The following is a 14,601-nucleotide window of genomic DNA, read 5'->3' on the forward strand; positions in this document are numbered from 1 at the left end:
GGCAAGCAGGCTCTGTGTCTACAGTCAACAGTGCTGGTCATGGACATGGTGCATCCTCTGCCGGTGGCCGTGGGGCTCACTTGTCCTTTTTTTCTGCTGCTGGCCGTGTTATTGAGCCAGAACATGCAGAAGAGTTGGTGGAGTAGATAACAAAGCTGTCCTCATCCTCCTCATCCTCTGTCACCCAGACTCAGAGTAGTTTTCCTCCCTATGCAGCTGCCAAAGTGGCTTATTCTACCGGCTCCTTGTCCACAGTCACTCCTTCCATAGCCCAACCATCATGCACGGAGGGATCCCCCAAACTATTCGACCACAGTGTCGGGTACATGCTGCTTAAGGATGCGCAGCGATTTGAAGGCTCCAATGTTGGTTCCCAGGTTGAGATAGGGAGTAACGTGAGCCTAGAGAGAGGGGGTGCCCAAGAAGGACAAGAAACTGGCAGTCATGTTCCCTCAGCTGCAGCATAGTGCCAAGTTTACTGCAGTGACGAGGAGGGAGGGGATGATGAGGTCACCGACTCTACTTGGGTGCCTGATAGAATAGAGGAGGTGGAGGAGGCACAACTCCAACAAGGCAGGATGTCCTCTAGGGGGCAGCTTAAGGGCAGCCACCCTACTGCATCACACCGCAGAGCTCAGCAGGTCGCTGCTGACTCCCCGCTGATTTTGAAAAGTTCCTTGGTGTGGGCCTTTATGGACACGTGTGCAGCAGATCTGTTTGCAACCTATGTCTGAAGCGGATCAAGCGTGGCCACAACAGCAGCCGCTTGGGCACCACATGCTTGACCAGACGAACTCCCATGCAGTCTTTTTCCCGTATACTATATTTGAGATTTAATATCTCTCAGATATGATTTGGGTTAAATGAGAGTTCTTTGACCATGAGTGAAAGCTTTAACACAATAACAACATTTATTGGTGAGTAGTTGAAAGTATATCTACTGCACAACCATCTATCTATAGTCCACACCAAAGAAGAAAATATTAGGTTAAAATAAGAGAATTACATTAAGGAATACAGAGTATATTCCTGAAAACATTAATCTGCAAACATATTTAGTTACAAGTAAAATGCAGACCTTTCCCATAATTACCCTTTGCACCAAGGTTCCATTCTGATGGTTGCTCTCCCATAAAAGTGTGTGTTTCCCTCCCATCTAGTCTATGTATATCATTACATGCTGATGCCTCATTGGTTGGCATAGCGTGGCTCTGATTGGTGAGCTTCCCTATTCCTGGTTAAGGACTGGCTACATCTCCAATCCCTATACTTTGCATAAGTCAGCCCCCTTTATTGCAAATCCTTGTGACTATTCTGAGCAGGAGCTTAACTTAAATTTTCCCGGGAAGTTAAGTATTGATTACGGGTTGGCCTCCCTTCATTGCATATCCCAGCATGGGATCCTTTGAAGTGAGTATGTGTAAAACAATGAGGTTTGGATCCCATTGTTTGTATACACAAGCCTGGGTACCGACTTATCTGGTCTAATTATGTGGGGGTCTTGTGAGCCAAAGATGGACTGATGCCTCTGTGAGGTGAAACAAATATAGATAAGCTGCAAACACTAACCACGTTTCATTGCGTGCATAAACCAAAAAATATAAAGAAACGTGCCAGCGCTGAAAAAACAGATATATCCCAATAGTTGGGAGGTGCATATATAGTGTAAAACTATACTACAAAATTTCAATATAAAAAAAAAAAAAAAAATGCTAGTAATATATAAATTATAGAATGAATACAATCCTTATATAAAAGTATCCCATAAAGCGCAACATGCAAAAAAAAATATATATATGTGGTTATAAATATAAGATCAAAGTGCAAAATCAAGTGTCCACATTTAAAAAGTTCAATTCATTGATATCAACACATAAAGTGCAAGTAAGTGGTGTCCACAAAAAACAGTGTTCCTCATGCTCCTCCTTAATGGTGTTCACAATCCAGCATGCTTCAGTGCTCTCCTGTGACCCCCCACTTGTGCTTGCGCTCACCTCTGAGCGTGTGACACAGTAATTAAACAGTGTCTAAACACGCATTGGAGCCACCCCTTGGGCTCATACAGGGTATGCTGGTATAAACTTCACCACTCTCAGATGTCATCAGATAGTCTCACATACAAGAAATAAAAAGCTCCATAGTGTGATACAGTAGGGATTTATTTAAAATATATTAAAACTTCCCTCCAGAAGGGTACTCACAATATGTAGGTGCGTGAGTGCACCAATCTTTCCAGAGAGTATTTGTATAAAACAAGCGTTTGTATGGCGTGCAGTGTGTCGTTCCTCATCTACCTCTGTTGCTGACAGCTCCGTCCTACCCCTCCCCGATGCGTATTTGGCACAGGGATCACGTGCCTTGTCTGGTCTACCAGAGATTTCTGTGAAGATAATATGTTCCGCCCTACATAGATAAAAGCTAAATTAAATATATTCATTAAATATACATTAATTAAATATAAATTAAATATAAAATATATAAATATAAGTAATTCAATATAAATTAAATATATTCATAATTCCAATATTTTACAGCTATTAATGTAGATTTCACATAAACTCATAAGGCAATAAGTCCGTAGACCCACATCAAAGAAAAAGGCGGACTTCTCCTTGCTCCTCATCTGGGATCTCCAACCCTACTCCAGTCCTCTCGAAAACCTGCACTGAGAGTTATGAAGGTATAGCAATTGGTGTCTCAAGTACTTGCAGCCAATCTGCTAGCAGTACATCACCATCTGATTTTAGCAGGCAACTTTCCTTACCCCAGTTTCTAAACCGTAAAAAGAAATTCAGTCCCAGCCATCCACATGCTCACAGTCTGAAATGCTAGCTTGAATGCCAGCTTGGCCAAATTGCTAGCAATGCAACTACTGCCTTTTCAGCTGGTAGAGTCTGCCCCCTTTCATGAATTTGTGGAATGTGCTGTTCCTCAGTTGCAGGTTCTAAAACACCATTTCTTTTCATGGAAGGCCATTCCAGCTCTCTACCGGCATGTGGAAGGCAATGTTTTTGTCTTGTTGGACAGGGCGGTCAGCAGTAAGGTGTATATTACCGCAGACTCATGGTCTAGCAGGCATGGGCAGGGATGTTACCTTTACTTCACAGCGCACTGGGTAACTCTGCTGGCAGCCGGGAAGGATGCAGGACAGGGTTCAGTATTGTTAGAGCTTGTTCCGCCTCCACGCCTCCAAAATGCTAGCGGTGATTCTGCCACAGCTCTCTCCTCCACTCCCTCATCTTCTTCTTCCTCTATGGCCTCTTCTGTCAGTTATTGTCAGTATGTCAGTATGTCAGTATTACATTGTATATATGTTGCGGTCGTTCAGGTGCTTATCTAATAGTTTCTTGAAACTATCACCGCCTGTGGAAGGGAATTCCACATCCTTGCCGCTCTTACAGTAAAGAACCCTCTACGTAGTTTAAGGTTAAATCACTGCTTAGGGGACAGGAGCCACACTGGGGCAGAGATTCTGTCAGCTCTGCAGTGGCAGGCTCAGAGGTGGTTGACGCCACACAAGCTTCAGCCAGGAATGGTTGTATGCGACAATGGCACCAACCTTCTCTCCGCCCTCCGCAGGGACACTTGACTCATGTTCCATGTTTGGCACAGATCCTGAATTTGGTGGTGCAGCGGTTCTTGAGCAGGTACCCAGGCTTACAAGATCTCCTGAGGCAGGCCAGAAAAGTCTATGGTCATTTCCAACGGTCATAAAATGCCAGTGCTCAGCTGGCTGACATTTAAAGGGAATACAACCTGCTCACCAACCGCCTCATTTGTGACATGTCCACCAGGTGGAAGTCAACGTTGGCAATGCTGCAGCGGCTGTACACACAGCAGAGGGCCATCAATGAGTACCTGTGTGAGTATGGCACCAGGACAGGGGAGCTTGGCTTCTTTTCGCCATGCCAGTGGCTACTGATCAAGGATGCATGCACTGTCTTGTCACCATTTGATGAGGCCACGAGGATGGTGAGCAGCGACAATGCATGAATCAGTGATACTGTCCCTCTTGTCTTCCTGTTGGAGCACACGCTTCATGGAATAATGGACAGGCCACTTGAGGCAGAACAGTGTGAGGAAGAGGAGGACTTCCTTACCTCTCAAGGCCCCCTTTATCCAGATGTTATTCCTGCAGGCCCGACAAACACACAGGAAGAAGAGGAGGAGGATTGTGTCAGCAGCAGTCTTCAAGGGATGGTTTCAGTCCCCAGAAACCCAAGGAGTTGTACATGGCTGGGAGGAGGTTGTTACGGATCATGTGATCCTTAGTGACCCAGAGGACTCAGAATCAAATGCCTCTGCAAACTTTTGCAGGCTTTGCAGAATCAGGGAGGCCATGCAGCGTAAGGACCCTAGGATTCGTGGTATCAAAGAGAAGGAATCCTTACTGGCTGGCAACCCTTCTTGATCCACATTACAAGGGTAAGGTTTCAGAACTCATCCTGCCTTCGCAGAGGGAGCAGAGGATGAAACATCTTCAGGAGGCCTGTCACGTACCTTACAACGGAGCCCGAAATGATGAGGGTGGCCTCTTGCACAGTTCTGGTCCAAGCACCCCTGGTGGTGGGTACAGGGAGTGCGAGGGCAACGAAAGGGTGCAGGTGCCTGCAGGCAGGAGGCTGGAACTTGGAGATACAGGAACCTCTGCTGAAGAGATGTGGAAACTGATCACCAAACTTGTTCAGCGGGAGCCAGATCAGGATCAACTGCAGAATCAGGAACAGGCAGGAGTCGGCAACAGGCTGGCAGCGGGGTACCAAGTCAGAAGGCAAAACCGTAGTCAGAAACAGGCAGAGGTTGGCAACAGACGGGCAGCGGGGTACAGAATCAGGAGGCAGAGCCGTAATCATAAGTTCAAGCCAAGGTCAGTATTGCAGGTAGAGGCAGGTTCAGCAGGCAGGGGAGATCCAAGAGAATGATCAGAAGACAGCCGGGTATCAAGGTCAATCAGGCAAAGTAACAACAGGAACACAGGAACAAGCTGAAGACAATCCAGCACTCATGCTAGGCAGACTCCCTATTTATATAGTTTATATAGGGTGCTGTGTGCCAGGATTTGCGCCAGCGTATGTGCGTGTGCGCATGCGCATTAACACCTTAGCACATTTGCGCATGCGTGTTAGCACATTAGTGCTTTATCACTCGTGGGTGCGCGTTAGCGCGCATTCGCGTTCGCATAGAGGCGCCATTGTGCATGCCCACCCTGGATCTCATTTGTCTCTGGCTACGGTTCCGTGCATGCACATTGGCATTAGCAGAACGAGGATTGGCAGCTGCTGCACGGAGACCGGTGCTTGCTGTGTGAGTTCTCTGACATTGCCCCCTCCTTAGGGGCAGCCTCCGGATGCCCATTTGAGCCATCTTCTCTGGGTGGGAACGATAAAAGGCCCGTATCAGTCTCTGAGCATGGAGATTGGTCTCAGGTTCCCAGGAATTTTCCTCCGGGCCAAAACCTTTCCACTTGATCAGATATTGGTTCTGCCCCTGTCGTTTCCTACAACCCAAGATGGCTTCAATCTCAAACTCTTCTTCTCCATCCACCAATATAGCTTCTGGGGGGTCCCACTTCACGATCCGGAAAGGGATTTGCTACGTCAGGCTTCAGCAGTGAAGCATGAAACACAGGGTGGATCCTAAATGAGTCAGGAAGTTTGAGTTCAAATGCTACCGGATTAATCTTCCTCTTAACTGGGAAGGGTCCCAAGTATCTGGGTCCCAGTTTTCTGGAAGGGCATGCCAGTTTCAGGTTTGCTGTTGAAAGCCACACACGGTCACCAGTTTTCAGGTCCAGTTCCCCCCTTCTTCTTTTATCAAAGAATCTTTTACTATTTTCCTGTGCCTTGGAGATGGTTTCTCTCAACACCTGATTGTTGGTAACAAGGAAGTTTAGTCTATCCTGGACAGCTGGCAAAGGAGAGTCCGGCACTAGTGTTGGCAAAAAAGAGGGGTGGAACCCATAATTGGAGAAGAAGGGTGACTGGTCTGTGGTAGAGTGGGTGGAATTATTGAATGCAAATTCTGCCAGGGGCAGTAGTGAGGCCCAATCTTCCTGGGTGAGGGAGGAAAAACAACGTAGATATTGCTCCAACGTTTGGTTGGTACGTTCAGTCTGCCCATTGGTCTGGGGGTGGTAGGCTGAGGAGAAACTGAGTTTGATACCCAGGGCTTCACACAATGCTTTCCAATACTTTGACGTGAACTGTACCCCATGATCAGAAAAAATGTCACCAGGAATTCCGTGAAGCCTAACAATTTCTTTAATGAACACCCTGGCCGTTTCTGTTGCTGATGGAGTCCCCTTCATGGGGATAAAATGTGCCATCTTAGAAAGACGATTAACCACCACAAAGATGGACGAAAATCCTTCAGAAGGAGGAAGCTCAACAATAAAATCCATTGCGATCTTATCCCATGGTCTTTCAGGAATGGGCAGCAGTCTTAGTAACCCCCAAGCCTTGTTTTTACTGTTTTTATTCTTGAGGCAGGTTAAACAAGAACTAATGTAATCCCTGCAATCCTTTGCTAGATTGGGCCACCAGAAATGTCTTTGAACTAAGTCCATAGTCTTGTGTCCCCTGAAATGACCCGCCAAAGGATAGTCATGGCAGGCCTGAAGGATGGTAGTGCGCAGGTCCTGTGGTACAAATATTTTATTTCCCTGCCAGTAAAGACCATCATCCTTGCAGGTCTGGAGGTAAGGAAGTTCTCAGGGATACCTGATGGATCTGCGATACAAAATCGGATTGGGTTAACAGAAAATTTCCGGCTTGCAGGATAGTATCTGGAGCTGATGAAACTTCGGTCTCTGTGACCATGCGGGATAACGCATCGGGTTTGACATTTTTGGACCCTGACCGATAAGTGATATGGAAGTTAAAGCGTGAAAAATAAAGAGCCCATCTTGCTTGTCTGAGTCTGAGGAGTTTGGCAGTTCTGAGATATTCTAAATTTTTATGTTCCGTGAAGATCAATATTGGGTGTGCTGCTCCCTCCAAGAGGTACCGCCACTCCTCCAAGGCTGATTTTATCGCCAACAGTTCCCGGTCCCCCACATCGTAATTCCTCTCCGATAACCCTAGTTTTTTGAAGAAGAAAGCCACGGGATGCATTAAAGACTTAGGTCCTTGACGCTGGGACAGGATGGCCCCTACAGCAGTCTCAGAAGCATCCACCTCCAGGATGTACGGCAAAGCAGGATCAGGATGCTTTAATACTGGAGCGGAGGTAAATCGCCCCTTTAGCTTGTCGAAAGCAGCTTGAGCTGCCTCAGTCCATTGGAAACGGTTTTGTTTCTTTGTGAGTTGTGTAATAGGTGCTATGGTACCAGAAACAATTTTCTGTAGAAATTGGAAAACCCGATAAAACGCTGTACCCCTTTCTTGTCGGTTGGAGGTGGCCAGGACATTATAGCCGAGACTTTCTGAGTGTCCATTGCCACACCCCCAGTTGATATTACCAAGCCGAGAAAGTGAATGGTCTGACGTTCAAATTCACATTTCTCGGCTTTAGCGTACAATCCGTTCTGTCTCAGTCTGTGGAGAACTTGCTTCACATGGCTACAGTGTAATTCTAGAGAAATTGAAAATATCAGAATATCATCCAGATAAACAATCATGAATAAGTCTAGGAAGTCCCTGAAGATGTTATTAATAAAATGCTGAAAAGTGGCTGGTGCGTTACAAAGTCCGAATGGCATAACAAGATATTCAAAGTGACCAAAACGTGTCCGAAAAGCCGTCTTCCATTCATCCCCCTCACGGATTCTGATTAAGTTGTAGGCACCTCGTAAGTCTAGTTTTGTAAATATTTTTGCAGAGCGGAGTCTCTGAAAAAGCTCTGGGATCAGAGGAAGAGGATAGCGATTTTTGACTGTTATTCTATTCAATTCCCTGTAGTCTACGCATGGGTGGAGGGAATGATCTTTTTTCTCGACGAAAAATATTCCTGCGCCAGCTGGAGAAGAGGAGTGTTGGATGAACCCTTTCCTAAGATTCTCGTTGATGTATTCTTTAAGGACCAGGAGCTCAGGCTCTGAAAGAGGAAAGATCCTCCCAAAAGGGATTTCTGCCCCAGGCAACAGTTCAATTGGGCAATCATAAACCCGGTGAGCGGGAAGGGGATCTGCCTTCTGTTTGTCGAACACGTCCAGGAAGTCATGGTATACAGATGGGACAAGTTTCCGGGTTTCAGATATGGATTTCAAACAGTCGATGACTGGAACTATATGGTGGGAGGACTTGAGACAGTTCTGGAGGCAGTAGGAGGACTGGAAAATCACCTGGCCGGTAACCCAATTAATTTGGGGGTTATGGGCTTGCAGCCAGGGCATTCCCAGACTGATCGGGAATAATGGGGAGGAGATGACATCAAGGCATAACAGTTCTTGGTGATGTGGCAAAATGTCCACGGACAAAGGTTGAGTTTCATGGGTAATAGGTCCTGATTTGATGCCTGACCCATCAGCTAGCTGTATGGAGAGTCGCTGTTGTTTGGGTTGCAGAGGAATGTTGTGCTGCTGGACGAAGGCATGGTCGATGAAGCAGCTGCAGGCGCCTGAGTCAATTATAGCCTGGACCCGGAGTGCCCCTTCAGGAAGCTGTAGTGAGACAGGAACAGCAATGTGAGCAGATCTGGTCAAAGTCAATACACAAGAATCGTAAGGAGGGGAGTCACACTTACGGGTCTTGTTGGGGCACATGCTTGCATAGTGGCCAGCTCCCCCACAATACAGACAGAGGTTATTCTGACGACGCTGCTTCTCCTCTGGTGACAGCGGTGAGCGAAGCAGGCCTATCTGCATTGGCTCTGGGGCTTCAGTAGTGGCGGTAGGTAGTGAGGAAGCAGGAACAGATGGACTGCCTGGTACTTTGGGCAGCATCCACACGAGACGAAATTGGCTGGTCCTCTCAGATCTTCGTTCCCTTAAGCGACGATCGATCTGGATGGATAACTGGATCAAATCTTCCAAAGCACTGGGGACCCCAACTCGAGCCAGCTCATCCTTAAGTGCTTCAGAGAGTCCTAGACGGAACTGGTAGCGGAGAGCGGCATCATTCCATTGTGCATCAGAACTCCACCGCTTAAAGTCAGTTACATAGTCCTCCACCGGCCTGCGACCCTGCTGGAGGACGTGAAGGCTGGCTTCCGCCGTGTGGTACGCTGGGGGTCATCATACAACTTAGCTATTTCATCCAGGAAAGAGTCCATGGAATTCAAAAGAGGGCTGGCTTGTTCCATCAAGCGGTGAGCCCATGTTTGGGGTTCACCCTGGAGTAGTGAGACGATGAACCCCACTTTAGTGTTTTCCAAAGAGAAGGTGCATGGTTGTAGCAGGAAGTATAACTGGCATGCATTCTTGAAGGCACGGAACTGGCTGCGATCTCCCGAGAATCTCTCAGGAGTAGGGACCCGAGGTTCTGGAGGTGGCACCACTACTGTGGAGACCGATGCTGATGTTGCAGGAACAGAGGGTGGAGGTGCCGTGGTTGTCAGATGTGCCGAGGTGCCTGGTGATAGCGACTCTACTGTTTGTTCAAGTTGACAATAGCCATCTTGTAGGCCCTGGACTGCCTGGGCAAGGGCTGCGATCTATTGGCACAGTGCTTCCATGGGTGAGGCCCCCCTTTCGGGCTCCATGTGGCTGGATTGTACTGTCACGTACCTTACAGCGGAGCCCGAAATGATGAGGGTGGCCTCTTGCACAGTTCCGGTCCAAGCAACCCTGGTGCTGGGTACAGGGAGTGCGGGGGCAACAAAAGGGTGCAGGTGCCTGCAGGCAGGAGGCTGGAACTTGGAGATACAGGAACCTCTGCTGAGGAGATGTGGAAACTGATCACCAAACTTGTTCAGCGGGAGCCAGATCAGGATCAACTGCAGAATCAGGAACAGGCAGGAGTCGGCAACAGGCTGGCAGCGGGGTACCAAGTCAGAAGGCAAAACCGTAGTCAGAAACAGGCAGGGGTTGGCAACAGATGGGCAGCGGGGTACAGAATCAGGAGGCAGAGCCATAATCATAAGTTCAAGCCAAGGTCAGTATTGCAGGTAGAGGCAGGTTCAGCAGGCAGGAGAGATCCAAGAGAATGGTAAGAAGATAGCCGGGTTTTCAGGAACAAGGTCAATCAGTAACAACAGGAACACAGGAACAAGCTGAAGACAATCCAGCACTGATGCTAGGCAGACTCTCTGTTTATATAGGGTGCTGTGTGCCAGGATTTGCGCCAGCGTACATGCGTGTGCGCATGCGCATTAACAACTTAGCACATTGGCGCATGCGCGTTAGCACCTCAGCACATTGGCCATGCGCGTTAGCACATTAGCGCTTTAGCACTCGCGGGTGCACGTTAGCACGTGCTCACGTTCGCATAGAGGCGCTATTGTGCATGCACACCCTGGATCTCATTTGTCTCTGGCTACGGTTCCGTGCATGCACATTGGCATTAGCAGAACGAGGATTGGCAGCTGCTGCACGGAGACGGGTGCTTGCTGTGTGAGTTCTCTGACAAGGCCTTGAAGAAAGGTTTGTGCAATGCATTTCCAGACCCTGTGAGGTTACAATTTCCTGGTGCTGGACAACGTGTTGCTGAGGCTTCTGTCAGGTCACCTGAGGCCAGGTGACAGATGCACACCGTTGGGGTCAGGATTGCACCGCAAAGGTAATGGACCCTATGGCTGGAAGGCAGGTCCGCTGGAACACCAACAGGGATCCTACAGGGGCTAGAGCATAAGATTCCCCAGGGCGCGGAGTCTAATGCCGCGTACACACGGTCGGACTTTTCGTCTACAAAAGTCCGACAGCCTGTCCGACAGACTTCCGGCGGACTTTCAGCGGACTTGCAGCAGACTTTCTAACGAACGGACTTGCCTACACACGACCACACAAAAGTCCGACGGATTCGTACGTGATGACGTACACCGGACTAAAATAAGGAAGTTCATAGCCGGTAGCCAATAGCTGCCCTAGCATGGGTTTTTGTCCGTCGGACTAGCATACAGACGAGCGGACTTCGGGGTCCGTCGTACTTACGACGTAAAGATTTGAAGCATGCTTCAAATCTAAAGTCCGTCGGATTTTAGGCTAAAAAAGTCCGTTGAAAGTCCGGAGAAGCCCACACACGATCGGATTACCAGCCAGCTTTAGTCCGTCAGCGTCCGTTGGACTTTTGTAGACGAAAAGTCCGACCGTGTGTACGCGGCATAAGAGCCAGCAGGTGTTCACCAGAGCCTCTAGTGGTAAGGATGGATTGTGCTGCAACTGGCTCCAGGTCGCGACCCCCAGGGTCTCCCAGCTCACGCCCGCAGTAGGCTACAGGAGGACAGAGATAGTAAGGTAATAAGCCAAAGGTAGGGGCGACTAGCAGACAAGGATAAACATAGAACACACCAAAGGTCAGGGTCACAAGCAGGCAGGGATATTCGAGAACAAGCCAAGTTCGGTAACTGGAATCAGACGTAGAAGAGACAGCAAGATGCACATGGAAGCTAAACACACAAAGGTTGATCAGCAAAGCAGGCTTGCAGTGCACAGGTTAATATAGAGTTCCCTGATAGGGGCTGGGGTGGAGCCATGCTTTGAGGAGAGATTATTTAAGTAGCCAGGTGAGAGTGGCTGGCCTCTAAAGGAGCAGACATGATGGAGAGGTAAGCTGACAGACAAAAATTACTGCATAACCATGACAGCTTCGTTCAGTCAGAGGAAGAGCAATGGAGAAGGTGGCCAGCTGACTGATGCTTTTAGACAAATTTTCAGTCCTCAGCACCAAGGTCTGATCGGTTCAAGCAACGATCGCCAGCGTCTGCATTACATGGTGCAGGAATATCTAGGGGCAAGAGCAGACTTAGAGACCTTTCCAAAAGAGCGTCCACTGGGTCACTGGGTCTTGAGGATGGACCACTGGCCAGAACTTGCTCAATATGCAATTGATCTACTGGCCTGTCCTGCATCCAGCGTTCTTTCTGAACGCGCATTCAATGCTGCTGGAGGGTTTGTAACGGATCATAGATTGCGCCTGTCCACAGACTCCCTTGATAGGCTCACATTCATAAAAATGAATCAGTCTTGGATCAGCAGCAGCTATCAAGCACCTGATGCTGATGTAACTGATTGATTTTTCTATGGATGTGGCGGGATCCCTTGAAGACTACCTATGCTGAGTGACTATACTATTCCTCCTCAATCTTGATAATGCTAGCTTCCAACAATATTTTTGGTTTAGGGCACCACCACCACTGCCTAAGGCCCAACTTTTCTGTCCCTGTTTAACAGGGGCATGTAATTACAATTTCTGATCTAATATTTCACAGCAGGGCCTGTGCCCAACAAGAGTATCTGTGAGAGGTTACAGTTATTAGCTGCATTACAGACAGAGAGAATTTTAAGAAAACTGCTGACTCCCAAAATGTCCCAAAATAGTGAGAACTGAGCTCTGAATGCTAATGAAAACTGTGATACATCAGATATCTTCTTTTTGAAAAATGATGACAAATTGAACAATGAAATGGCAGCACCATAACATTTACCTTAAATGATTGGATCCTTTGTTGATACAATATGTGTGCACTTTAAGGACTGCCTATGTTTCGAATTATCTTCAATATAAAGACTGTTAATATATTCTTTTGACATAAAGACCAATGCAGCATTCTAATACTGCTGCTTATAGATATTTACCTTTTTCTAGCAGGATAGGCTCAGTTATTACTTTCCCTCAGATTAGCACCGCATGTCCCACCTCTCACTCTCTCCACAATTAGATTAGCCCACTGTCAGCCACTAATAATTAAGGTACATAGGGGACCAATAAAAACCCCACTTTATTAAATTATATTTGAGTGATTTGAATCGCAGACTGACTGTTGGCTAATGCCAAAACGTCCGGACAGTGTTCAGTGTTGTCTTGTACTGGTACTTGTTTGTCTTCTTTGTTGAATGTTTGTGGTGATTAATTAATTGCTATATTGTAGTTAATCATTTTTTAAAACACTGCATTTTTTCTAATTTAATTTTTTGATACAATGAATTTATATCTGTAAACAAAATAAATCTATTACATACTATCTTAATAATTTAACTTTCCGGTACCCTCCTAACCAGGTACCCTTTTTATCTTTCCCTAACTGAATCACCTGCCTGCCTGAAGTATATTAGAAACAGTACACCAGGAACGGACTGCAGTCAGATCTAGCTAAACTGGATACAGTGGATATATATATATATATATATATATATAGGAGACTGACTGTATATATATATATATATATATATATATATATATATTAAATACACTGCAGCTAACTGAATAATCTGCCTGCCTGCTCAATCTAAATGACACTCTCTCTTCGTCCACGCCGGCAACGACATACTACACGGGGCCGATGTGCAGGCGGCCATATATAGTGTGGGGCGTGGACTTAGTCCCCCTGAGCCATGATTGGCAAAAGGCACCCTGCCTTTGGCCAATTATGGCTCTCTTAGCTGAGGGTGCTGTGATTGGCCAAAGCATGCAGATCATGGTGCATGCTCTGGCCAATCATCATACAGCAATGCACTGCGCTCACGCAGTGCATTATGAGCCGTTACGCGCCGCTCGAATTTGGCGCGAACAGCCCATAATGTTCGGTTTTCGACGAACGGGCGAAAGGCCAATGTTCAAGTCGAACTCATGTTCGTCCCGAACAGAAAGCTCATCCCTATTTGTTAGCTTCAGTGAAGTCACTGCTGCATCTTAGGATGAGTAAATGAAGCAGTAAGTGTACATAACCTGACATTATGTCATTTTATTTTTGACTGGAGTTCTCCTTTAAGCTCAATGAATCTGGGAACAACAACTTTTCACCCCAAGAAAATATCGACAGACGCTCTTTCAGCTGAAAGTCTTTTTCACTTTATATTGTTTCCAGAGGGCGGCTGCCAAAAGATCTTGTCTAGCAGGTCGGAAATGGAAAAACTGCTTCATCTCCCACATACTGTATTCTGGTGCCAGATAACCAGGAATGTCACACTGTTCTGCCATAGCTGAAACACCAACAACGTATTCAGGAATTTCAATAAACATCCTATAAACATTCTTTCATTTTTTTCTTAGGGGAAGTGGTTTGACCTGTGTATACATTAAAGTATGGGGAAGGCAAGACCCACCATTCTGATCAGTGCTAGCACATCTGGAAATAAGGAGGTGCCTATTATCCTGGCTGTCATGTTTAGAACCAGTATAGAAGGAAGCAATCCCAACTTTTCTCCAACTTTCACGTGCTGAATGGTTGTTAAGGTATGTGAATTGAAAAATAATGATGCCATGTATTCAGCTGCAACCTGAACTTTACTTGCATGCCCTATGTTTTGCTTTTTAACCATTTGATCTCCGGAAGATTTACCCCCCCCCCCCCCGACCAGGCCATTTTTTGAGCTATTGCACTGCGTTGCTTTAACTGACATCTGCGCAGTCACGTGATACTGTACCTAAACAAAACGTATGTCCCTTTCCCCCCCCCAAAAATAGAGCTTTCCTCTGATGGTATTTGATCACCTCTGCATTTTTTTATTTTTTTTTGCGCAATAAACAAAAAAAGAAAAAAAAAAAACCAAAACATTATTACTTTTTT

Source organism: Aquarana catesbeiana, linkage group LG10 (assembly GCF_042186555.1).
Source record: "Aquarana catesbeiana isolate 2022-GZ linkage group LG10, ASM4218655v1, whole genome shotgun sequence".
Taxonomy (NCBI): domain Eukaryota; kingdom Metazoa; phylum Chordata; class Amphibia; order Anura; family Ranidae; genus Aquarana; species Aquarana catesbeiana.